The following is a 27,277-nucleotide window of genomic DNA, read 5'->3' on the forward strand; positions in this document are numbered from 1 at the left end:
GTATGTTAAGCCAAGGGTTTATGTACATTAAGAACAATGACCAAACGTGTTTTTAACAGATAATATGTGATGCAGAATTAATCCTGCTGCACACCTTCTGTTTATCTTTCAGTCCTCTTGTTGTTTCTTTGTTTTTATTTCCTTAGGTTTTTCCTCTTATAATTGCTGTTGTCATGAATTTTCCTTGGAATGTGGTAGAGACACAGAGTTCATCAAGTGGTAAGACAATTCCTATTTTCGAATATAAATTCTGAGGCTAGATCCTGTAAATTGTAGAGTGTTGGAGTGCCTGTGCTCGTTGTTGAGGTTGTGCACAGTGTGTTCCTTACATGAACTGAGAAATATCAGCTTGCATGTGAGGCTCCTCTCGCCCCAGGCCAGATTTGAGTTTTGTGCTTGCTGTGCAGTTTTGGTATCTGAAAAACACCAACACTTTTATCATTTCGAATTATGCTGCAATTAAATATTAGACCTGAAATAGCCTAATTGATCAGTATTTATTTAGGTCATGCATGAGTCAGTCTTGGAGTAATCCGAAAATGAATCCATGCTTAATCCTTATGGTAAAGTTGCATGTTTAACTTAGTAATGCTTTAGAGATAATGAATGAATGAATGAAATACATTTGTAAAGCACAAAACAACGACTCCAAAAGGAGTGTGTTGGCGCTAGTTGAAAAATAAGGCATAGTAGAAGAGGAGACATAGGAGGGACCAGCCATAATTAGGTCTCTCTAAAGAGATGAGCTTGTAAAAGGCTTTCAAATTAATTCTTTGAAGTAGCCCCTCTAATGTGATCCAGTAAGAGGTTTCAGAGTTTTGGGGACAAGAAAGCGCAGGAGTGTCTACTTGCTCTGGACTTTGTGATCTTGGGAATGTAGAGTAGATTGTGATTTGATGAACGTAAAGCTCTGCAAGGTAGATATTTTTTGATTTTGTCACAGATGAATACAGAGCCTTTCAGTTGGATAGCCCGATACATTAATGTCAAGGCTTTCAATTCTATTCTTTGCTTGATGGGGAGCCAGGGGAGGCTTTTAAGCCATTACGAATTGATTGCCATTTGGCTATATTTAGCACAAGTCTGGATAGTGCATTCTGGACCCTCTGGAGTCTGTTTAACAATGTTTTAGGAGAATCCAGGTGCAACACATTAGCATAATGAAGTCTCGAAGTTATTATTGCCGGAATGATGATTTTTCTAATGTGTTCTGTCGAGAATTTGAGAGTCTTCCTTGAGGTTTTCAAAACAGAAAAACAGACTCCTGAAGTGGCATTAATAAAAGATCTGAAAGTGAGATTAATATTTAGACTCGCAGGCTTTTTGCAGTGGTGGTTGGGGCCAAGGAGAGTCCCATTGCAGAAGGCCATAGGGGGGGTCAGTTTCGGTATAAAAAGGGAGCCGAAGGTTAGGACTTAGGGTTTTTCAGAATTAAAGAGAAAGGCAGCTACCATACATTCAGCCAGCTACCACCGATAGGGAGCCCTGGAAGTTGGCTGATACTGAGGCATCAAGGTTTTTAAAAGCCAACATTAACTGGGTATCATCGGGCTAAAATATCACATTAAAACCCCACTCTAAAGCAGTAACAGCAAGGGAAGCCAAACGATGTTGAAAAGCCACGGGCTTACAGTCGAGCCCTGAGGGACACAGCGGATGACTTTACAAAAGCTAGATGTAAAAGGAGGGAGGGAGACTGCTTGCTTGTGGTTGGAAAGGAAGGATTTAATCAATTTCCTCAGGGAGCCAACAATTTCAGCTTTTTTCAATCTTTTCAGGAGTACAAAATGTGACACTGTGTCGCAGGATGCCAATAAGTCTATCAATGCTATTGGTACCCAAGTTTAAGCAGGTTTTCATAAACTCAGTCACCTCTAAAATTGCAGTCTCCATGCTAATTCCAGAACTGAACCCGGATTGAGAGAGATGTAGCATATTATTCACCTCGATCAATTTCGTAATCTGGTGATTAACTGCAGATTCAAACATCTTCCCACAAACAGGAAGACATGAGATTGGTCTGTAGCTAGCACGGCAAATTATGTTTTGCTAAGAATGGCAGGACCAGAGCATCCTTCCAACATGTAGGCACTGAGCCAGGTTCAAGGGAGAGAATGAAAAGAGCATTAATCTGTAAATTCAATGACTGGGCTTTGCAAAGGGGACCCCCCAAAACTAGGAACTATGAAGTTGAGCTGCCTGCTATACGCGGATTATGCCATTTTATTAGATTCAAAACCAATTGGACTCCAAAGACGACTTACCAAGTTAGCAGTTATTCAGAAGATTACTTTTTAAAAATAAATATCTTGAAAAGTAAAATTAGGGTTTTAGATATCGGTGACGCCGAGTCAGGAAAAATATGTACCGGTTCTTGGGGAATGATCAACTTGCTGTGGTGGTTATATCTATACTCGGGGAGCTTTTTCACAAGTATGTGCTCCCCAGTAGTGATCATATTGACCAACACAGAGGCAAGGCAATCTCACAGGCTTCCGCAATTAGCAGACTTTATAAGCATTGCGGGAAAATACACTTTGCCCATGTTTAATCAGTTTATAAAATGTAAATTCTTCCAGCATTGAGTTATGCCTGTGAAACAGTAGATGAACAGCAGTGAGATAATTTTGAGAAAGTGGGGGGGGCGTATCTGGCACCAAATGTGTAATCTGAATCACGCAGCACCCATAGCAACGATTCTGCTCAATTTCGGGTTACTTTCCACTTGCTGCTCTCGATGGCTGCGTGCTTAAGATCGCGCAATGCACTATTGAACAGTTTTGAGAATCCACTACGGGCAGCAATACGTGAGGACATTTTTGACAACTTGTAGGGAAAAAGTGTTCTTTTTAGGAATTACCAGAAAGCCATAAATTTGTTTGATTTTGAGATTGTCAGCACGGGTGCTCTTCCTAAACAAGTATTGAAAATTAGAAATAAAAAAACGATTTATGACATATCTCATAAAAGAGCTACAGCCCTGTGCGCAGAGCATCTTAATAATGACCTTATAGTGGGGAGCAGTGTTTATAAAACGCCACAACCTTACGTTATCTGGAATCTCCAACATAGAGTACGCAGAATAATTCTGATGCTTAGGCTGAATTTACTTCCCTTAAGAATTGTAACAACAACTTGGGAGGGTCTTCCAAGGCACGAAAGACTTTGCCATCTATGTGGTACTTGTGTATGGGACTTAAATCATGTCCTATTTGTTTGTCCCATACTATAACCATTATGCTGTAGATATTTAAGCCCTTTTTTTATAAAGTATAATATTGTCACAGCTGAGGAGGCCCGTTCCTGCCTTCTGCTCCTCCCCAGCAACCAGTCTGTTTTAAAAATATTAGATTTTTAAATCATTTTTTAATATATTCTAGAGAAGTAGAGCGGTTGCCCTGTTTAGCAGTAGTAGGCCGCATAGGTTACATTCAGAGATAAAAATGTAATGTATTTTATAAGTCGTTCATCTGGGTAGCTCTTATTAGAAGGTTGTAATTGTTAAAGTGTTACTGCTATTATATGTTTGTTATTAACTATGTTATGGTCACATTTAAAAAGGGTCTTTTGATATTAGTGCTATTGTTGCGTGTCTGCACTTTTATCTCCTTGTATGCTGCTACAAATACTGTCTTGTACAATTGAATATCCATCATTCCAAGATTTTGATATTTGAGCACTTGCACTTTTTTGCTTCCCTTTATGCTGCTAGCTATTGTGTACTGTACATCGAATCGTACATTATTTAAACTCCTGTATTTTAATCATTAATCTGTGATGAATTGATCATATTACTACAAACATATTTTTTAGCAATTATCGCAAAAGGCCAGTTTAAGTCTTCTAAGGATCCAATGGTTTAACGTGCTCTGTCCAGCCCCTGCAAGCTTTTTATTTGAAAGCACTCGGAAATTGATTTTGCGCTTACATTGCTGCTCCCTTTATTTACCACACAATTACGAATTTTATTTTACGAAAACAGAGTCTCTTCATTTCAAGTGTTGGTTGAGTTGATCATTTGAATATATGATTTTATTTGGAACTCTTCAGAGTTCTAAATCATAATAAATAAAATGATGAATGGTGTTCATTTTGCCATGTGTAAAAGGCTGTGACACGTTTCGACTGCCACCGATGTCCTCGATCACACAGTATTGCGTCGCCATTACAATTGCTGTATGTACAAGTGCTACGTCACCAAAGACAGCAACATCCTACCAAACTTTAATGTTAAATACGTCTTTTAAGCACATTTTTTTGTGTGATCCTTCATTAAGTCTAGTGTTAAACATCTACATTGTAATCAAAAATAAATATATATTTGAACTTTGAAATTTCATCCTGCATCTCAAAATCTCCAATGTCATGGGCACTAGTCATTGCATGCAGATAAGCTCCACAAAATCATGTTATCTGAGTCACAAGTCACGTCACTGCTTATAGTTCATCGATGATCCATTCATCCCATGAATAACGACATTCACAGCGAAATAATCATAATCAATATCACATGGTTACTCAGCCCAAACCTGGTATTTGTATCACAAACAATTCAGTCCAAGTGGGTTCTGACTTATGATATTCATATCACTAGTTCAGTGCCACATAATTGACTCATAATAAATACATTTTGTTAATATACATTTAACAGTTTACCCCAAGTGGGCTATGTCAAAATTAAAGCCCATGAATACTAATCCAACATACACAATCTGTTTGTGCATTGATAAAATCCCTGTACCATTAAAATGTGTTAGCCCCACTGGTCATTGTCCCTTCATGTAATTAAAAACTCTATATACAATTAAACTACCAGTGAGGGGACCTAGGGATGTTTACTCCAACTCTTGCATACTTAATATATTTTGGCATAGCACCTGCCACATCCAAGGGGCCACATAGATATCTCTCCTACTAAGTGGCCATCTCATAACCACATATACAGCTCTTCATCCGTGTTAAGCCCATTGATGAACTTGGAATCAAGGTCAAGATATTTCGGGTTTCCAATCCGTGGAGGGCTGCCTTGTGATCACCTCCCTGTTTATTTGGTGGGATAACATCTATGACAAAATATGACCTCTGTTTCACATCACTCTTATGGTAATCAGCACAATGTTGTGATACTGGGTTTGAGGGATCACCGTTTGTGATTGCCTGCACCTGCTGCAGTATGTGCTTGTGCGCTTGTAGCACAGTGCTCCCCACATATCGTGAATTGCAGCTACACGCAAGCACATACACCAAAAATTCAGTTCTGCAGCCGAAAGTGCCTATTATTGTTTTAGCTAATTTCTGAAAGGGTGTTTCATACTCAGTGCAGTTCTTACCAATAAAACAGGCATTGCATTTAAAGATTGTGGTCTGACTACCTCATGGATGGGCTTCACAAGGAAGCCCCTCATAGAGTAAGATCTTTCGTGAGTGATGAGGGTATTCTTAGGTACTAAAGGGCCAATAGTTGGATCTGATTTTATGATATGCCATTTTCTTCTGACAAGTGACCTTCAATCCTTCTCCTGAGCACTGCATGTGACAATTAGTCTAGTCTCATTGTGTTCCTTTTGTATCTTTTCTTTCCTTTCTTCCTGTCAAACATAATGCTCTTCCTGTTTTCTGTATGCCACCTCCTCTGTTTTCTATAGTAAGCTCGAACTAGATCCCCTCTGCTTGAAACCCTCTGTCATCTCATTCTGGCATGCTAAGGTATCTATGTATACTTTACAACTGCGCCTAGCATGTAACATCTCTCCATATGGGATACTGTCTTTTAAATGTGGTGGGTGGAAGCTGAAGGCATGCAAAATCATGTTGTCAGCTGTCTCTTTCCTTTACAGTTTGGTCTCTAGCTTGTTTCTGACACAGAAGACTTGCAAATCTAAGAATTTGACCTTTTTCCTGCTGATTTTACTTGTAAAATGCAACTTGAGATTATTGATGTTAATTTGTTTCACAAACTGTTTTGGACTTTGTTTCGTACCCCTCCACATCACAAACAGATCATATATGAAACCTAGCCAGATAACCACATATCTCACCCATGCTGGGCTGTAGTCAACGCGGAGCACCTGTCCATCACACCAGCCAATGTGAAGACACGCATAGTTGGGGGTAAAACAGGTGCCCATCGCCGTACCATGAAGCTGGTGGAGTAGCTAATTGTCAAATAAAAAATAGTTGAGGTCAAGGTAGAACCTAATCATGTAGCTGAGTGTGTTTGTGTAACCTCAGTGGTCTGCTTTGTAAAAGGTGCTCCTTAGACCATCTCAGTGATCTATACTGGTGTAGAGAGCTGTAACATCCAATATATATATACTTTATATATATGTTGTAAGGACACTGATGTAATTAATGTTGTTGTATATGTTTGAAGTTGTCTAGTTATATTGTGAAGTCATAGGTTCTTGGTTGGAATTTGTTGAGCTAAGGTTCTGGCAGTGACAGGTATGTCAGTTGCTGCCTAGGTCTTTGCGTGACTAGACATGTTGTTTGTCATTGACACTCTACTATAATAATAAAGATATACCTTTCCATCATTGCTGGTTGAGAATTTCACTACATGCTGGCATTGAGCGGAGCTTACTGTGTGCCCACAGATGCCGTTTTTGGTCAGTGGTAGCTGTCTCTTGGTGTAACCTGACAGGAGTCGTTTCTTGGATAAACTTAAGGTGCTGTGTTGCATGGGACTGTGACCAAGGTGCGGACTAAATCTGTACTGTAAATGGTTATGTTTGTTTTAGAGAGGCAGCCATATTATCTACCAAACTCAGAAAAGGCGGTACTCTAAATAGTTTGTTCTCCACACCCTAAAGAGGGCTTGGTACTGCCCAGCACACGGTACCCACACGCAGACAACGTAATGGTACCCCCAATGCATGTGTAACAACTTTCAGCACAGATTTTGATAAAGTTTCCAACATTGTGAGAAAACATTGGAGCATTCATACCACCAGTGGATTGGCCAATGGGAATATATTACTCTCATTTTGTAGGCAGACATGTGCATGACTATCTGGAAAGAGCCGTGACCTGGACACATACACAGGCCACTACAGCTACATTATTAGGCCTATCACCCATTAATGGACATTTTAAATGTCATAACTGTTCTGTGTGTAATCAAACTAAGGACACAAAATATTTCAATATGGTAATATCATGCAGTCACAAATAGATTCAGTAATTGCAGTTCCACCAACATGGTTTATGCAATTCTATGCCCTTGTAACTTAATATACATTGGGCAAAGCACTCAGAAAATTAAATTAAGGATTGCATGGTTAAGCACAAGTTTCTCATTAGGAAACAAGCTCAGAAATGCACCCCTGCTAGCCCATTTTTTGAATGTGGTTCACTCTGAAACTTCATTCAATGGTAAGTTATAAACCATGTGGAACTTCCACGAAAGGTGGGAACTCGCAGATGCTGTTGAATAGATGGGTGTCCAAAAAGAATATGAAACACTCAGCAACGGCTTAGGGAAATACGAACCTATGTCCCTGCGCAGGAACTGTTTACGTTGCCTTTTCTGTCATGATAACTGAGTTTTTGGTTGCCCTTTATCCTTTGACCATTCTCACTCCATTATGTGAATGTTCTTGCATAGGGATTATCAACAACGTTTTCTTACTTTGTATACTGACTTTACTTTGAGAATTGTGTTGCACTCATTTCCCAAACAAATCTTTTACTTGTAGTTTCACTATTGCCTTGATGGTCTGGTTGTTATAAATATCAATATGTAGTCAATACATGTAGTCAATATGGTACAGTTTACTTATGTAATTAGTGTCACTTATTGTTATTTACACATTGTGTAAGGCTGGGACGTCTTAAATATTTTGGGGGCTCTGAGCTTGCATATTTAGGGGGCCACTGTAAAGAATAGCATTGAATTTAATGATCCAATAGCATCTTGTTCATCCCCCCTTAGGGCAGGTCTTTGACACTGCACAGGCAGACTGGGCCAATTTCTAAATATGTTTCCATCTAATATTCAGGGATAGTGATATGTGTTTTCAATATAGTAATATAGCAGCAGCTCATTATTATTTTTACAAATAATCCTTGCGACCCACTGCCATTTCTCATATGTAAGGGCCTGTTTTGAAAAGGAACTATTTTAATGGATTTTGTACGGTGCTGAAAAACAACCGAACATTTCTGTACAAAATGTCTGCAACAGTCTTTTACACATCACCTCGGAACATGACCCCCTGTCGGAACAGTGGCTGTCGGTCTTTCCGACTGCCACGTTTCCGCCAGCCATTGTAATCTGGCGGGCAGAAAACCGAAGTACGATGGCAGAGGGCCTGCCACCGACAGGCTGTCAGTGGTAGGCTCTCCACCATCATAATGACCCTCTCAGTGAACTCCATATCCTAGCTCACGCTCCTGTTCACACTGGTGCAGTAGCATTGCTGGGCCCATGGAAATTTTTCTCTTCTCTCCTTCCTTATATTTTATACCACACTCTTGGTCCTCTGTTGAGCCTTGTTTTGTGCCGAGAGGGGTCGTATATAAAGGGTCCCAACAGTCATACAAAAAGGACAAGGAATTGGATAGCTGGATGACAAACTGGAAATGAAACCCATGTAAATTACACTCAAAACAATGCTGTAAGGACAAGGACTATCAAGGCAAGCCCAAATCTCCTGAATAAACGTTGGAGATCCAAAATCATACACACTAAGGGGGTGATTACAATGGCGGGCGGATTGCCCCGCCCACATGGCGGTGGCGATCCGCCCGCCAGAAACCACCATCCACCACCCAATTCCCCCCACCATATTACTATGGCGGGGGCACCCCGGCGGACGGAAAGACTTTTATTAACTTACCTGATCTTGTGTAGGTTTTTCCTTCTGCATTGGCATTAACTGTGAAGTGATATTTGTGCTCTTCAGTGGCTTTGGGTAATGCATTAAACTTGACTCCTGTGTAGTATATGGTAAGATGTAATTCTAGTGTTTTTTACTTACTTTATTAGGAGTTCTTTGTAGACTATAAAAGATATAATTTACACTTGTTTGTTCTGTGTTCTATCTATATTAATCCTTGTGTGGAATGTTAAGGGTAGATGTTACGCTTCTCTTGAGAGTCATGCTGAAGTCCTGCAGATTGGCAATAAAGATAAAGGATCTACATGGTACGTTTCCAGAATATTTATTATACGACAAACACTACAGAAATTTGGCAACGAGCTGGGATCGTGTTGCTGCCAACCCTGGACCCACAGCATTTTGGAAAAAATTTGGATAATTTTACTTCTCGTATATGTGTGTTGCTGTGACAGAGTTTTTAAAGATGTCATTGTTACATTTGGCTTGACTGCTGATGATCTAAGTGAGTGCCTACTGCCCACGAAATCGGGTAAATAGAGGCACATTTTACAAAAGAAAGCAACAACTGAATGAATCAATTGAAGATTATATTTCTAGTTTAAAAAACTCTTGCAATCCTTTGCAAATTTGGAGTATTTTATGACGACAAGATAAGAGATCAACTAGTTATTTGTCAAAAAAACAAAAGTATGCAAGACAAGCTATGGATTGAAGGGGACTCATACATTCAAGATATTACTATGTTAAGTAAAAAGGCTATTGATACTGTAAGTAACAACTAATTGGGTGCTTAATATTTCCCTTTATATGTGCGGATCTGGCACTAAAGTGAATTGTATACTTTTAGATCCCGGTGATTCAGATGGGAATACTATTAAAAGCTGCACGCTAGAGAAAAGACTGATATATCAAATCAACAATACAAGGAATTGAATGAAGGAACATATTCCCTGATCTTGTAAGTGCTAGATAACTCTATAAACTCTGAGTATATCACCTGTATACAGTCATGGGAAACTAATGCACATATTTGCTACCCTATAGGTGTTCAGATTGACAAAATTTTGGTGCAAAAAGACGCAAGGTGTATGGTTTACAGCTCAATCACCCGTAGAGGTATGCGAAAATGCTTTATTCTAAGAAGAAAATAGTCCAGAAATGGGACATGAGATGTATGAGTCGATGACCTTAAGAGTATACAATTATGAGACACGAAGGAGCTCTGTGTTGTTATTCTCCCACTGCGTAATATTGAATCCCTATTGGGTGCTGTAGGACATTTCTGGCTAAAAAGTAGTTACAACTGTTAGCACTTTCCCTATAAGCTTTTTGAGTTGAGTTTTTGAAGCTAATCTCCTCCCTGTCTTAGCTTCATACTCGATTACTATGAAAAGCTAATGTTCACAAACAATGTACTGGTGACATCGTTTAATGCTTTCCAAATGTGTGAAGTGAAATGTAACAAAACTGAATTATGTCTAATATAATTATGTATAGGGGTCCCCTGACATAGCGATGACTCCAGATATAGAATAACCAATGTTTATTTGTATTAGGCTTAATGCAAATTACCATTTTTTATGCTTAAAGGTAACCTTTTTATGATGTATATAAGGTTTGTGTGTCTTTTTATGTTGTATGTAAAAATATTTTTCTATTTTGTAACTTTGTGTTTTATGTATAATTGCTTCTAGCCCTGAAGAAGTCACAGTGGTGACGAAACGCGTTGGCTGCTAGCAATATCTTGAACACCATGCTTATCTTTGAATAAAAAGCTTTACTACATACCTGTCAAGATCTGGACTTCACTTCATTTTGGAAAGCGCTCAAGTTTTATTTATGTTAACATTATTGCATTACTGAGCAAAAAGTACAATGTATATATAATCTTCCTGGTGCGGGTCTTCTTGCTATTATTATTGGATGTGATGTTTTTCATCATAACTTAGGGGGTGTTTACGGGTCACGCCCTCGACCTATACGCACAGGCTACAGAAATACCAGATACTAGACCAAAAATAGTGGAATAGTGTGCAGGCAGTCAATAGCTCTGACCCAATTGTGTTGTGCTTTTTAAGTAAAAAGGCTGAACTTTCAGAAAGAAGTGCAAAGGCCATTTCAGTCAGTACAGAAAAGCCATCTGTCAGTTTAGTTTCGTCCAATTCTAAAGGGAAGTCTAACTTTACTGCTCCTGTAGAAAAACGTACTTTGATCCACAAGTTTACTGACAGATTTACAGCACAATTTCAAGGAAGTGCTTCTAGTTTTGCATGTTATCGATGTTGTAGCACTAAGCATAATGCTACTTCAGACAAATGTTATGCCAGATCTACAAAATGTCTTAATTGTTGTATTGTTGGCCATCTTGCGAAAGTTTGTAGAAGAAAAAAATAAGAAATATAACCAAGTTTCTGAAGTTGATTCAGAGGATTCTGAAAGATCTCATTTAGGTTCCACCTCCACGTCCAATATGAAAAGTGTTGTTCTTAATATCACTGAGACTGATAAAAACAAACTTGTGTGCATTATTAATTTTGGAGGAAGTCCTTTACAGGTTGCTGCTGATTCTGGATCCCCATTCACTATCATTGCTCGTTGCATCTGGGATGACAAGTTTGTGAGTGTTTTAGGTTCACATTTAGAGCCTACGGACATCAATCCTGAAAGCTTTACTGGTGAAAAGATAAATATGTTAGGTTTTTGCTTACAAAATTTTCATTTTAAAGGGAGACAAGCATTATGTAAACTGTATGTAGCATTTGATGGTCCTTCAGTTTTAGGGTGGAAGGACCAGAGAGCTTTAAGTATTATTCTAGACTCAAATAGTCCAGAATAGGTATTAGTAGCTTGTGGTGGCAAAGAAACTAAGAAATGGTCTTTGGATGAGTTTAAAGAAGTGTTTAATGGAAAAATTGGTAAATGTAAAGGTTTCACCCATCTTATTAGAGTCAAGCCTTCTGCTATTCCCAAAATTCATAAAGTACGCAATATTCAGTTGATTGCTAGAGAGAAGGTCAAACGTGAGTTAAAAAATTACAAGATGCAGGTATTATCGAGCCTATGGAGTCTTCTGAGTGGATTTCTCCGTTGGTCGTCGCTAGATGGCAGGCAATCCTCCTGCCATCCTCACTGAAATGACCCCCGCCACATTAGGATGGCTGGGGGGTCCGCGAAGATCGTCCGCCGCTTTTCTGCCAGTCGCCTTTGCGACCGCCGGAGAAAGTGCATGCATATGGTGGCGGTGTTTGCGGGACACCGCCAATCATATTAGGATGCCTGCGGTCCTATGCCTTTCCATGGCGGCCTTTCGGCCGTGGAAAGGCATTTGGTCTTTGCTTTGGGGGCCTGTTGCGGGCCCCCAGGGTGCAGGGGGATGTGGGGGGTGCACATGAGGGGTACCTATGGTACCCCCCTGCGTTTCAAAGTAGAAGATGGCAGGCACCGCGCGGTGCCCGCAATGTTAAAAATGCGGGATGCACCCACCACTGTGGCGGGTGCATCCTAATTCCACGCACGGGACCCCCGCCCTTATGGCGGACGGTCCCTTCCCACGACAGGATGGCGGGCGGACATCCTAATGGGCCCCTACGTTCAGAAACCACAAGAGTACACAAAAAAAGTAATTAATGTCTGTTTTAGATGTGGGTCTAAACATCACTTCAGGAACTTTCCAGTTGATCCAGCTTTGGGTAAACGATGTCTATTTTGCAAGAAAATAGGCCACTTTCAATCTGTCTGTAAGAGTAACAAAAATTATGTCAAAGTCAATTACGTAGACACTGAAGTTGATACATGTACAGAATCAATCAATAACGTGGTGCTCACTATTGAATTCAATGCTATTCAGACTACAGTCAGTGGTCCTACATGTGAAGCTATTATTGATGGTGTAACCTTAGAAGTCATGGCAGATTCTGGTTTGCCCAAACCCATTCTTAATGATCTTACATTTAAAGCACATTGGGACAATTTGTTAACACCCACTGATATAAATCCCAAGGCCTTAGGTGAGAAAGATATTGAAATGTTGTGGTTTTTCTCTACTAAAGTCAGTTGCCTTGGCAGACACACTTTCACTAAAGTTTACATAGCTATTAAAGGAAAAAACATACTGGGGTTGCAAGATCAAGCGAAAATGGGGTTTCTGCTTAAACCTGGTGTTCTTGGAGATTTACCTGAGAGATAAATCAGCTGTGTTAATGACCCTGTTAATGAATTAATAGATTAATTCAAGGTAATTTTTCAACATCAATCAGGTAGTGTCAAAGGTTTTGAGCACCGCATCAGAGTAAAATCACAAGTGCAACCCGTTGTACACAAGGGAAGACCTGTATCACTATGTGTAAGAGAGGAACTCAAACATCCCATACAGAATCTTTGCGAGCAAGATATAATTGAACCCTGTAATTCATCGCTTTGGGTTGCCCCTATTATGGTTGCACACAGGAAGTCTGGTGAGATTCGGTTATGCATAGACTTGAGAAGTTTAAACGCTAATATACTGGTGGATTGTCATCCCATCCCCAGACTACAGGAGCTCTTAGCCAATTTTGGAGCGGCAAAGTGTTTTTCGTTGATTGATCTAAGAGCTGCATATCATCAGGTAACATTAGCCAAAGAGTCACAAGAGTTAACCGCGTTTGTTACTCCCTATGGTGCTTATAAGTACTTAAGGTTACCATTTGGCCTGGCGTCAGAGCCAGTGTTTTTCAGAAACGTTTGGACAGTCTGTTTTGTGGTTTAAAAGGGGTACAAGCATATCAAGATGATGTTTTATTATTTGCTAACAGCTTTGAGGAACACAACATTCTAAGAAAAGTACTTACCATTCTGTCACAAAGGAACATGACAATTAGACAAGACAAATGTAAGGTTGCTACACATGAATTGGATTATTTGGGTCTTACAATTTCAGCTTCCGGTATCAAACCAAAATATTCCCCAATCAGGGCCATTAAGGATGTACATGCACCTACAGATAGAGATGCTTTGTGCTCCTTTCTTTGTCTCGCAGAGTATTACACCCGGTTTGTCTCTGGGTATGCACAAGCAGTCACGCCACTGAGGGCTCTCTTGTGCAAGGGACAGAAATGTATTTGGTCAGAGGATGTACAAAGTGCTTTTGATGTGGTTAAACGTTTAATTGAAAAAACTCCTGCTTTAGGTACATTCCAGGAAGATAAAATGTCCATCATCACGGTAGATGCCAATCAAAAAGGTTTAGGAGCTGTTTTAAGCCAAAGAGTTGCAGGGAAAGTACACACCGTAGCTTTTGCCTCGAGATCACTTAAAGAGTACGAAAAATAATACACCACTGTCGAGTGAGAGGCTCTAGCTTGTGGTTTGGTGGTAAAAAACAATTAGGATGCATGTATGGGGCTGCAAATTCCAATAGTAAACTGACCACAAACCACAAACCTCTATTTCACTGACTCACACCGGGGTCAAACAATAATCTTTTTGCACGCCTTACTAGACTGGTATCTAAATTACAAGAATTGTTTTTGAAACCAAGCATCTGTCAGGTGGCAGCACTTTTCATGCTGATTGCTTGTCATGCATACCAATTCAAGGGATGATGATGATGCTATCTTAGCTGATGTAATGTGTGTAGCTTCCATTGATGCATTTAGCAAAGAATGCAGCACCGCTTTAAGTGAATCTATTTAGATTTCTACTTATCAGAACAATGTGACTTTAAACAATGTCAACGAGTACGTTATTCAGGGGTGGCCTGAGAAAAGATTTTTAGTGGGCGATTTGAATTTGTTTGCACAATTTGCAGGCGTCCAGTCAGAGTGAAAAAGGGTGAGTCTGTGTATTCCGCTCAGTTAAGGTAATACAAGTCAGCAAAGGTGCAGCATTACTTGAAAGCAAGGGTTGATGGAACAAACCCCAATTATCTGAGCAAAAAGCGAGTATTATTTTGAGTGGACGCAGACCCATATCTCAATCTGATTAGGCATCTTGGGTACAACAAACCTCAGCCAATACTAGCTCAACAAATGACAGTGAAGAGTCTATACACTTTTCACAGTCAGAAGCTTCTCGACCAGCACATGAGGTAAAAGTGCCTTACAGATTTACAGATTTGGAGTCACAAGATACAAACAACAAGGATACCAATGTGTGTTTTGAGTGTAGTAACCTCTCGGGAAGTGCTGAGTATACTTACAGGAAAAAATCTAAATATGAGTTGTCTACTGGGGGTGTAAAAGTAACTATTACTGCAGATTCTGGATCACCATATACCACTGTGAATGAAGAGTTGTGGATAAAGAACTTTAAACCCAAAGTAGGTAAAAAACCTGAACCTCCCAATATATTTCCTAAAAGGTTTTACTAGGGATCCTATTAATTTATTGGGTTTGAACAAATAGCTATTTGTATGAAAGAAATGGGAAGCAGAATTATAAAGTATGTTTTGAAATCTGTTCCATCTGTATTAGGATGGTGGGATTAAGGTGATTTAGGTATAGTTTTGGACCCTAATGTGATGTGGCTTGCATTTAACTTCCATTTTGCTTCTCATTTTAACTTAGCCTCATTTTCTAATGGTGGTTTGAGTGCGAGAATGGTCCTTGCACTCATTTATTTCTGATTGGCATTGATGTTGTGTTGTCTTCACATTTAGTTTCAGGGTGGCACAAATTCAGAACATCAGGCATTGTTGTAGTTTCTGAGTTCGCAAGGAGAAGACTCTTCTGCTTTAGTCCATTTAAATACACTGTCCTGCACCTTTGACACAGTTTGATTAGCTTTCCATTTTATTATTTAAACTGCATCCCTGCTGTAGTCAGTGAGAGGTGCACATCTGCCAGAGTAATCATGCAACGCTGCTATAAGATGCAGTCCTGCTGTCCCCAACATTCATCCTGAGAAGGAAGATAGCTGTACCTTCAGTTGGAGGTGCATCCATGGAGGCAGTGAGCCTGGCTTCTTGACATACATTACCATGGTATGGGGGTTAGGGCATTCCAACAGGGCGGTCAGAAGGAATCTCCCGATATGCTGCCTTTAGCATAGAGGCTAGTAATAGATAGGAGCAACTTTAGCAACATTATGAACAATTACCATGATTAAATTGATTGTATTTTTCCCTGCACTAATAATGCTTATCACAATAGTGTGTCTCATCTTTCTTACAATTTCAGTTCATGTTTTATTTGCAAAGATTAGTGCTTTTCAATAAACGTTTGAAAATACAATTTTGTATCTTTACTTGGGACATGGACTAGTGGTCCAGAGCCAATATTAGTTGTTTGTGATAAATCTTTAGAAGATGCACACATTTTAATGATGTACCTAGACGTATTTTCTGTTAAACTGGTGAACTAAAAGGTTTTCAGCACAGATTCATCTTAAGATATGATACAACACAATTTATACATAAGGCTAAGAACATTCCAATAGAGAAGTTTCCCTAGAATTGTAATAAACTACAAGGGGCAGGAATCATAGAGCCTGTAGGATCTTCAGACTAAGTAGCTCCGTTAGTGGTGATGCAACGAGCCAATGGAAAACTAAGGTTATATGTTGACCTGAGAGACCTGAATAAAAAGTATCTTAGTAGACCAATTTCCACTCCCACGGATAAATGAGATGTCCTAAACGAAGAATGTAGAGTGGTTCACTGAATCACTGACAAAATTACAAAAATATCGAGGTACAAAAATATCGTGACAAAAATATCGAAGTCAAGAATATCGACATCCTATCTACATCATCGTAAGTACAAAAATATATAGAAAAAATATTGATGTAAAAATAGCATTTTTTTAAAATGTTAAAAAATAATGTAAAATAAAGTAAATAATACATATAATTAAAATAAACATAGTTAAAACTATTAATTGTTTAAAAAAATAATAACGAATACATATAATGTTAAAATAAATTAAACATATACATATAAAATATAATATATATGCTTACCTAATAATATTCAAAAATAATTATTTTAATAACTTATAAATTGTTAAATTTTATAAATTATAAATACATATATACACATACAAAAATAATATAAACTAAAATATAAAAAATATATATAACATTAAAAAACTACAATATTTTTAATGTTTTTAAAATAAATTATACACGACATTAACTAAAACAATACAGACACATATTGGATAGGGAAGAGAAAGAAATTACTATTCCCACTCCAAATAGTTCAACAGCAGGGCAAGTGTTGATTAGTTTTGGGGAGAAAATTACTATTCCACCTCCAGTTAGTGCAACAGTAGGGCAAGTGTTGGATAGCGTAGGAATAAAAATTACTATTCCCACTCCAGAGAATGCACAGTAGGGAAAATGTTGGATGCGTAGGGGTAAAAATTACTATTCCAACTTCAGAGAGTGCAACAGTAGGGAAAGTGTTGAATAGCGTAGGGGTAAAAATTACTATTCCCACTCCAGAGAGTGCAACAGTAGAGAAAGTGTTGGATAGCTTAGGGGTAAACATTACTATTCCCATTCCAGAGAGTGCAACAGTAGGGAAAGTGTTCGATAGCGAAAGGGTTAACATTACTGTACCCACTCCAGTGAGTGCAACAGTAGGGAAAGTGTTGGATAGAGTAGGGGTACACATTACTATTCCAACTCCAGAGAGTGCAACAGGAGGGAAACTGTTGGATAGCGTAGGGGTAAAAATTACTATTCCCACTCCAAAGAGTGCAACAGTAGGAAAAGAGTTGGATAGAGTATGGGTAAAAGCTACTTTTGCCCACTCCAGAGAGTGCAACAGTATAGAAAGTGTTGGATAGTGTAGGGTTTAAAAATAACATACTTATCAATTAAATAATATTTTTTATTAAATAATGATTTATTAATAAATTAACAATAATTAAACTAGGAACACCAATAAATAAAAATGTCTAATTAGTTTAATAACATTAAATTACTTTCCACCCTATTCGTCAATAAACACACAACCCACTCCACATAAAATGTAACATAAATTATATAATTATCAATTAATCAATTAATAAAAATGTATCACCAATTCATAATTAATTAACAATAAATTAATTAGGAATATCAACAAATAAAAATAATATACATTAATCACCAATTAATAATTAATTACCAATAAATTAATTATCAATGCCAATAAATATTAATAAATAACTATTTAATTATAATAAATTACTTCCCACCCTATTCCCCTATAAACACACAACCCACTCCTAAACTAAATTAACATATTTGATATATTTATCAATTAATTAATTAATAAAAATTAATAACCAAATAATAATTATTAAACAAGAAATTATCAATACCAAAAAATAAAAATTATAAACCCACAACACGCTCCAATAAAAAACGAATACAATTAATATAATTATCAATTAATAAAAAAGATTTACCTATTAATAATTAATTAAAAATAAAATAATTATCAATACCAATAAATATAAATGAATAATTATTTAATTACAATTACATTAATTCCCACCCTATTTCCCTATAAACCCACAACCCGCTACAATACTAAAACACAACATTTACTTAAAAAAAATTACTATCTTCTAAGCATAACAAAACATGTGGAACACATACATATAAAATACATACTAAAATACATAACACTAACATATACATCGATAATATTAACATTGATAATACTAACTTCCATATTAAAAAATACGATGTTTCTTACCTTCAGGTCGATATTCTGGTCACCGATATTCTTGACGTCGATATTCTGTCCATACGATATTTAAAACTCTATATTAAGGTAGGTCGAAATAAAAAAACTCGATATTTTGTCTGTGCACTAGTTCACCATCATTGACTTGACCTCAGCATTTCATCAGGTGTCTCTACATCCTGAGAGTCGCGGATTTAGTACTTTAATCATTCTATTTGAGCATTTGTAGGAGTACCTTTTGGCCTACCATCGGACGCTGCACTGTTTCAAACACTAATATTTAAGGGCATCAAAAAGGTGATTTTTTTCCAAGACATTCTTGTTATGGGGAAACAAAGGCAGAACATTTTTCCAAACATAGGTAAGTGCTAGAGATTTTGAAGGAAAAGGGATTACCTGCGGAATATAGCAAATGCAAGATTGCAAAGAATAGTGTTACATACTTGGGGCATCTGATAAGTGAAAAGGGAATTGAACCCAAGGCAGCTTTAGTGGAAGCTGTAAGGAATGCACCAGTTCCGAACAGCAAAGGTGAAGTGAGGGCATTCTTGGGTTTCGTGGACTTTGTATTCCAAGTATGTGAATACATTTTCCAGCAAAACCTTTCATATAGGACGACTTTTGAAAACCAAGTGTGACTTTGTGTGCTCTAAGGAGAATCAGTGTGCGTTTAAAATAATACAGCGCAACATATGCAGCACTCCCTCATTGTAGGGATTTGACCACAGGTTAAAAAGTGTATTGACCACAGATGTGAGTTGCTATGGATTAAGACTTGTTCTTACACAATTTGATTTATGTTGCAATGAATGTGTAGTTGTGTTTGTTTCTCGCTCATTAACTCCCACAGAGGAAAAGTATTCTGTAATTGAAAAGGAAGCATTAGTTTGTGTGTGGAGGTTAGAGCATTTTAGAGTGTACATTTTAGGATTGTGCATGACATTACATAGCAATCATAAACCATTAGCTAAGGTGCAGACTACGAAAGGGTTGTTGAACGCATCTCCGCATCATAATAATTATCATGTACATCAAGTACCTACTGTGAAAAACAGAATTGCTGATTTTGTGAGCTGTATGCTACATCCTGTGAACCTGGACACCTGCTGACAATAAGTACGAAAGGTGATGTGTTGCAGAAATTGCTGATGGAATTCATACTATTCTAGATGACTAATGGGAGCAAACGTTGGAGGGGGATGATACATTGCAAAAGGTTTGTTATGGGTTGTGTGAAGGACTGCTCATTAAAGGAGAACTTTGAGAAAGTTTACATGTTTATTGGGAGTTGAAACATTAGCTGTCAGTTGAGAATGGGGTGGTATTGCAGAATGGTAGAGTGATTTCTTCCATTATGCCAAGAGGCAAAGGGCCAGATGTGTCAAGGCTTTTTGCATTCGCAAATGGGCTGATTCGCAAAATCGGGCAGTTTGCAAACACAAAAAGGCCTTTTGCAATGTATGTACCTTTTTGCATTCGCAATCTAGGTATTTGGAATTTTTTGGGATTACCTAAATTGTGAATGCATTTTGGGAATTGCAATTTGCGATTCCCTAAATGCGATGCATTTAACATTCGGTAAATGCGACTTTGCATTTAGGAATCGCAAATTATCATCAACTTCAAGTTTATGGTAATTTGCGATGCCTTTGAAAAATGCACAAAAATGCATTTTTCAAAGTGCCATGTGGTGCACACTTACCTTTTTGGGGGTGCATCAGGGGGGCCTTAGACCCCCTAGCACCCTTGGATTTGCATTTGCAAATTGCGATTGCCAATTTTGTAATCGCAAATTGGGAATGCATTCCGTAATAGAGAATCGCAATTTACGATTCGCTGTTAAGGAATGTAAAGGCATCGCAAAATATTTTGTGATTCCTACATACATTGCATTTTGCGATTCCTAAATAGCGAATCAGTAAAATTTGCTATTTCAGAATCGCAAAATGCTTTCTTGATACATCTGGCCAAAGGACTGAACATATGTCACGAAGGACATGTAGGTACGACCAAGACAAAGAATAGAGTCAAAATGTTATATTGGTTGCCTGAATTAGATCTAGCCATTGAAAGGGAGGTAAGGGAATGTACGTTATGTAACAATTTGGAAAAACACTTTTCAAGCCTCCCATATGTCCTATTAAAAGTCCAGCAATAATATGGGAAAGGATTGGTCTAGAAATTATGGGTCCCATTTACCAAAACGATGAGGCCAAGTATGTAATAGTGCTAACTGACCATTTTGGTAAATGGCCAAATGACAGTGTATTCAGAGCTGATTCTTAAGCTGTGGTGTGCTTTTTGAATAACGTCTTTTCAAAAGAGGGGTTATCTAATATTGGTAACTCCTTAACCGCGGCGTAAATTCCGCTGCGGTGCTGGAGGTCTATTGAGTGGGTGGGGCCCGTCTGCCAAAGGACATGCGCAGTACTTCTGAGGTAGTGCTTGCGACGGCCGTTGGCCGACGCGCGCACGCAACGGGTTGAGACAGACAGTGGTTCCCATTTCACTGCAGACCTTTTTTTAGGGCTACTTAAAGAGGAATGGTGTAGTACACAAAACCACGTCTGTATATCACCCCACTGGTAATGGTTCAGTTGAGCGCCTCAACAGAGTAATTAGGAACATCATACAATTGGCATGTAATGTGAATTTGTACTGGAGAAGAGAAGTATGGCATTCTGCGTGGGTGTACAGAATAGTGCAATGTGTGTACAGGATATAATTCCTTTTTTAAATTGAGATGTAAAATACAATTCATGGAAGACAATGTGGGTGGATGACCCAATCCAAAAAAAGTAGGTGGACTCCAGCTATAGTTAAGGAAAATTTGACAAGATCAGAAGAAAGTTGTAAAGAATTTTATGATTGGAATCATAATTGTAAACAGAGTTAATATACAGGTGGGAGACTTAGAGTAAAGAAACCAAGTGAAGGCAGGTTCTGTTAACCACTTAGAGGCACATTAGGATGGCGTCCCGCTATGGACCCCCAATGTTAAAAAACGCCTGCCTTTCCGTGGCGGCAACATGCCCGCTATCATAGTAGTATGGATGGCGGTGTCTACCAGACACCGTCACCATATAAACTGCTTTTCCGCCCGGTAGGCAAACGAGCAGATTGCCTACCGGGGGAAAACCGGCGGACGGTCTTCCCATCCGCTGGGGTCCCCCTCGCCATGGTAATGTGGTGGGGGGAAATTAGAGGCGGCCCGCTATCATAATGGGCCACTTAATGTGATCAAATTGTGCATTCATTCTGTTTTTAAAGTTATGATGAAGTGTGTTATTTGAAACTGATTTCCCTTTACAAAGCAGGAAATTGGGTTGATGAAATTGATAATTGTGGATACAAATCTACTGCAAATATTTCTGAATGGTTGTTTGGCAAAACCATAATTCTGTGGTAAGAGGTGGAGAGAATGATGGTAATTGTAGCATCTTCCACAGCCCTAGAACACGAAGATGAAGTACACCACATGGGATCTGTAGTTAAGTAATTATTTATTCCTCAGCATATTTGCTGCGCATTACATCATACTTTTCAGATAACCACACCCTGACACCTCCCAGCATATTACGCAGTTTCTGTCTAGAGTCTGCCCCAGAAACATGGGGGTCCTAGTGCGTATAACGTAAATATGCTACATCTCCATATCTGTTAAATAAAAGTGGCAGACCTCATTAAAAATCCCATCTCTTCAAAACGTCAGCTAGGTGCTCGCACTTGTCTGCTGGCTCAGGTTATCCGAGATGATCAGGGTCCTTCTTGATTGGGCAAGGCAACTTAGGCTCAGGTGCTTAAGCTGGACCAGCTGGTGGGGTCACCTCACACATAGTTTCAGAACACGACAAATGTTGTGGAAGGTGTTTAAAATGTGATGTGCCTTGTATGATGGTCTGTCTTGGATCATGTGCTGTTGTAATATGTCCTTTCCACGCCACAACCTGTAGAGGATCGGCTGCAAAAGAAGTGTCAATTTTCCATTGTTTGACCAGTCCTCTTCATCTAAGACTGTTACCTGCGCATTGCCACACTGGTCGGCATAGGTCTTAATTTTACTTTTCCATGTTGTTGGTGCCTCAAACTTGTTCAGTGTTGACGGACAGATCCAAGTTTCATTCGGCAGTTTTATTCTCATTGCTTTCCCAAATGGCAAGGTGGCTGGACTCTCCCCAGTTGTTGAGTGAGGAGTTGATCAATAGGTTCTGAGGGCCTGGTGCAAGGCTTCTTTCAGGTCGGTTCCTTCCAGGGACGATAGTTGAATGACTCTCTTGAGGGTACCCCTGAATAATTCAATTAAACCATTCACTTTGGGCAGGAGAGGTGTGCTTTTTTGGTGTTTGACGTTGACGTTGACCCAGAGGGTCAGACTCCCCCTTCCTCTCTGAACCCACCGATATCAACTGCAGAGCTTGAGGTACTCTTCTCTCAGCCCCACGCTCTTCAACGCCTACATGGCCCCACTCGCCACCATTGTCAGACAGCATGGGCTCAGCATTGTATCCTATGCAGACGACACCCAGCTCATTCAATCTCTCACACAAAACCCAGAAGACACCAGACTCTGCTTCCAGGAAGGAATGAAGAATGAAGAGTGAAGAATGAAGAACGTGGCAGCCTGGATGAAGGACAGATGCCTAAAGCTCAACTAAGAGAAGACGGAGGTCCTCCTCCTCAGATCCTGCAACTCTGCTTGGGACAACACCTGGTGACCCTCCGCACTCGGGAACCCACCTACTCCCACAGACCACGCACGAAACCTCTGCATCATCCTTGACTCCCTCTCCATGAACCGCCAGATTAATGCAGTCTCCTTCACAAGCTTAAACTGCCTGCGCATTCTCTGCATAACTTTTAAGTGGATCCCCCCGACTCCAGAAAGACTGTCACCCATGCACTCATAACCAGTATACTGGACTACGGCAATGCCCTGTACGCCGGAATCAACAAAACCGTACTACACAGACTCCAGACCATCCAGAACGCCGCTGTCAGACTTGTCCTCAGAACACCACGTCATGAATACATGACCCAACTCCTCCAAGACGTCCACTGGCTCCCTGTCGACAAAAGAATCACCTTCAAACTCCTCGTCCACGCCTACAAATCTCTCCAAAACATCAGACCCAAATACCTCAACGAGAGAGTATCCTTCCATGTACCCAAGAGGAACCTCCACTCCGCCGACCTCACAGCAGAAACAGAACGGGCGGGAGAGCTTTCTCCTAAATAGCAGCCAAGACCTGGAACAAGCTCCCCATGAACATCAGGTGCTCGTCCACCCTGCACACCTTTAGGGAAGACCTCAAGACCTGGCTCTTCGAATGATCCAGAGCTGCCCCCCCTCCCTCCAGCACCTTCAGACCCTAACGGGTTAGTAATGCGCTTTATAAACCCCTGATTGATTGATTCAGACAACAAATTCTTTGAACACTTTGCTATTAAAGGACAATCCATTGTCAGACTTTACGATTTTAGAAATGCCACATGTCACAAAGATGTAATCTAGGCTTTCCATGACTTTGTCATGGTTTGTTGATGAAAGGTCTTTCTCCAAAGAAAACATGAGAATTTGCCGATGACTACCATGGAATAGTGGCCTTTTCCTAAAGGTCCAAAGAAGTCAACAGCCATCCTTTTGGGATCTCCCACAGACCCATGCCCCCAACACATCTTCAAACTCGGAAACCAAAGGATTGGCCAGGAACTCAGTACCCTACTCAACACCCCTATCACCATTGCACCATTTTGTGATACCTGGAAAAATGACAAAGTCAGACCACTACTCAAAAATCCCTCTGCCAACCCCAGCAAACTCAAAAGTTACAGGCCAATCTCCCTGCTCCCATTCCCAGTGAAGGTACTGGAAAAGATGATCAACAATCAACTCATGACACACCTGGAGCAGAACCAGCTACTAAACGTCTCCCAAGCCATCTTTCGCAGCAATCACAAGACAAAAACTGCCCTCAACCGAGGAGAAACAGCAGCTTTGATCCTCCTCAACCTCTCAGCCGCCTTCAACACCGTATCCCACCACACACTGATTGAAAGACTCCACCACATTGGCATCCAATGGGACACACTCACATGGATCACCACCTTTCTCACCAGAAAACCCCTGAAGATTCACCTCCCACCTTTCACCTCTGAACCCAAAGAGATTACCTGTGGTGTCCCCACAGATGCATAACAAATGTTGCCAACTAGATTAACAACAACTCCCTGCAGCTGAACACAGACAAGATGATAGTACTGATCTTTGGCAACATCAGAAACACATGGAATGACTCAGGTGGCCATCAGACCTAGTACCCACACCCACTCCCTCCAACCATGCAAGAAACCTCAGAAGCATGATTTACATAAGCTTACCATGAAATCACAGATCATCGCTGAGTCCTTCCTCATTCTGTGCATGCTACACGTAAGTTCTTCAAGTGGCTACCCCTAAACACGAGACACACATCGTGACACAAGCCCTCATTACCAGCTGACGGGACTACGACAATGCACTCTACGTGGGAATTGCCTCACACTTTCTACAGAGACTGCAGGTCATACAGAACACTGCAGCTAGAGTCATCTTTGGCCTTTCCTGATTAACCCACATCACACCCCACCTCAGGAAACTCCATTAGCTCCCCATACAGAAGAGAAGCCAAATCCAGCTGCTGACCCACACACACAAGGCTCTACACCGCCAAAGACACTCAAACATTACCCACCTCCTGTGAGAAGTCTATGCTCCACCTCCCTTTCATTTGCCCATAATTCCTGCATCTACCGAAGCATAAGTGGAGGACTATCCTTCTCCCACATTGCAGCAAAGACCTGGAGCAGCCTCCCCACACACGTCCAGACCATGACCTCAATTCTGGATTGCCAAATGACCCTCAAGACCTGGCTGTTCAAATAAGCCTCTGGGGCCTGCAAACACCTGGTTACCCTTTTGGATGATTAGGCACACTTTATACATTCTGATTGATTGATTGATTGATGTGCAAACTGGATGACTCTCTGTCTTCAACTTTCAGGTGTAACAATTCACAAACCTCTTAGTATTACTCCCTTTTGGGTGACTGAAAACTCATTCTGCCCATTTTTTTACTTTTGAAACTCAACATTGTCAGTCTTGGTTCATTTATTTCTTCTCCATGATTGCCGTCACAATGATTTCTTTGATAATGATCATGTCCTTATCAGCATTGGTGGCAATGATTTGTTCTACCAACAGAGCTTCTGGTATAATCTCATAGTCATACTCTTGAAGTCATAACCCCCACTTCTCAACATGAGGGTACAGCTTGACCTTTTTATTTCCCAAATTTTTGAGTAGTGCTTTTTGTGCCGACAGTAAACTGCTTTCCACAGAGGACTGCATAAAAATGTTTGCCGGCCCACACCACAGGCCCACACCACAGGTAGACTTTCTCCTGCTGAGACTATGTGTGTTCTGTTTCAGACAGACTCCGACTTGCATTGGCCACCATTTGTCTCTGAGCATTTGGATGACCATTGTGTTGAGTATGGATTGCCCCCAGCCAGACTGGACATGCCTCAACAGTTATCTTGGTATGTAACTTGGGGTCAAAATAGGCCATTTCAGGCGCATTCTCAATTGCATGTAAATGTCTCTAAATCAACTGTTGCACTCTGGAGACCAATGAAAAGGTAAATTTCATTTTTTCAAGTCTCTTAATTTATTTTATTTATAGAGTTTTATATAGCACGGACTTGACCCTTGGGTATCACAGTGCTTAGCAGTTACATAAGGACATTTGTGATATAATGCGAATAACTATATATATTTCCTGTACATGATTTTGATTTTCTTATCAGTTTCAACAAAAACAGCAGCATTACTATATATAATATTCTTGTATATGCCATTCTTATTCGTTTTGACAGCCCTCAAGAACGCCACCCGCAAACACCATCAGATGATCCGCACCACCAAAAGGACCACATTCAAAGAACGACTGGACTACAACTCCCACAACAGCAAGGAACTCTTCAACATCGTTATAGAGCTCTCCAACCCCAGCGCCGGCACCAACGACATCACACCCTCGCAAGACCTCTGAGACTCACTCGCCTCGTTCTTTCACCGCAAGATCGCTGACATACACAACAGCTTCGGCGCACAGACCACGCACCCAACCACAGAACCAGCGACTCCCACCACCACCCTCTGCACCTGGACCTCGGTCAGCACCGTAGACACCACCCGCACGATGAACACCATCCACTCCGGCTCCCCAACTGACCCGTGCCCACACCACATCTTCAACAAAGCCGACTCCATCATCACACCCCAACTCCGGGACATCATTAACAGCTCCTTCACATCCGCCACCTTCCCGGAGAGCTGGAAACACGCCGAGCTCAGCGCCCTCCTGAAGAAACCCACATCGGACCCCACAGACCTCAAGAACTTCGCCCCATCTCGCTCCTCCCTTTTCCGGCCAAGGTCATCGAGAAGACCGTCAACAAACAACTCGCCGCCTTCCTCGAGACAAACGGTTCCTTCGACGCCTAGCAGTCCAGCTTCCGAGCAAACCACAGCACCGAGACCGCCCTCATCGCAGCTACCGATGACATCAGGTCCCTGCTCCACAACGGGGAAACAGCTGCCCTCATCCTCCTGGACCTCTCAGCAGCCTTCGACACCGTATGCCACCGCACCCTGATACAGCGCCTCAGCAACACTGGAATCCAAGGAAAGGCCTTGGAGTGGATCACCTCGTTCCTCGCCGGTAGAACCCAGAGA

The 27,277-nt window shown here is 40.3% G+C and overlaps 1 long non-coding RNA gene across 2 annotated transcripts in view; it reads left to right on the forward strand.

The window, feature by feature from the left end:
- LOC144753622 (uncharacterized) overlaps positions 1 to 10,628 on the forward strand; it is a 36,709-nt gene extending 26,081 nt beyond the window's left edge. For both annotated transcript variants that reach the window (XR_013594433.1, XR_013594432.1), the window contains exons 3-6: positions 147 to 219; positions 9,691 to 9,801; positions 9,888 to 9,959; positions 10,538 to 10,628. This is a non-coding gene — a long non-coding RNA (uncharacterized LOC144753622). The remainder of the gene's footprint in view (positions 1 to 146; positions 220 to 9,690; positions 9,802 to 9,887; positions 9,960 to 10,537) is intronic.
- Positions 10,629 to 27,277: the final 16,649 nt, after the last annotated feature.

This window comes from Lissotriton helveticus, chromosome 5_1, assembly GCF_964261635.1.
Source record: "Lissotriton helveticus chromosome 5_1, aLisHel1.1, whole genome shotgun sequence".
NCBI lineage: Eukaryota > Metazoa > Chordata > Amphibia > Caudata > Salamandridae > Lissotriton > Lissotriton helveticus.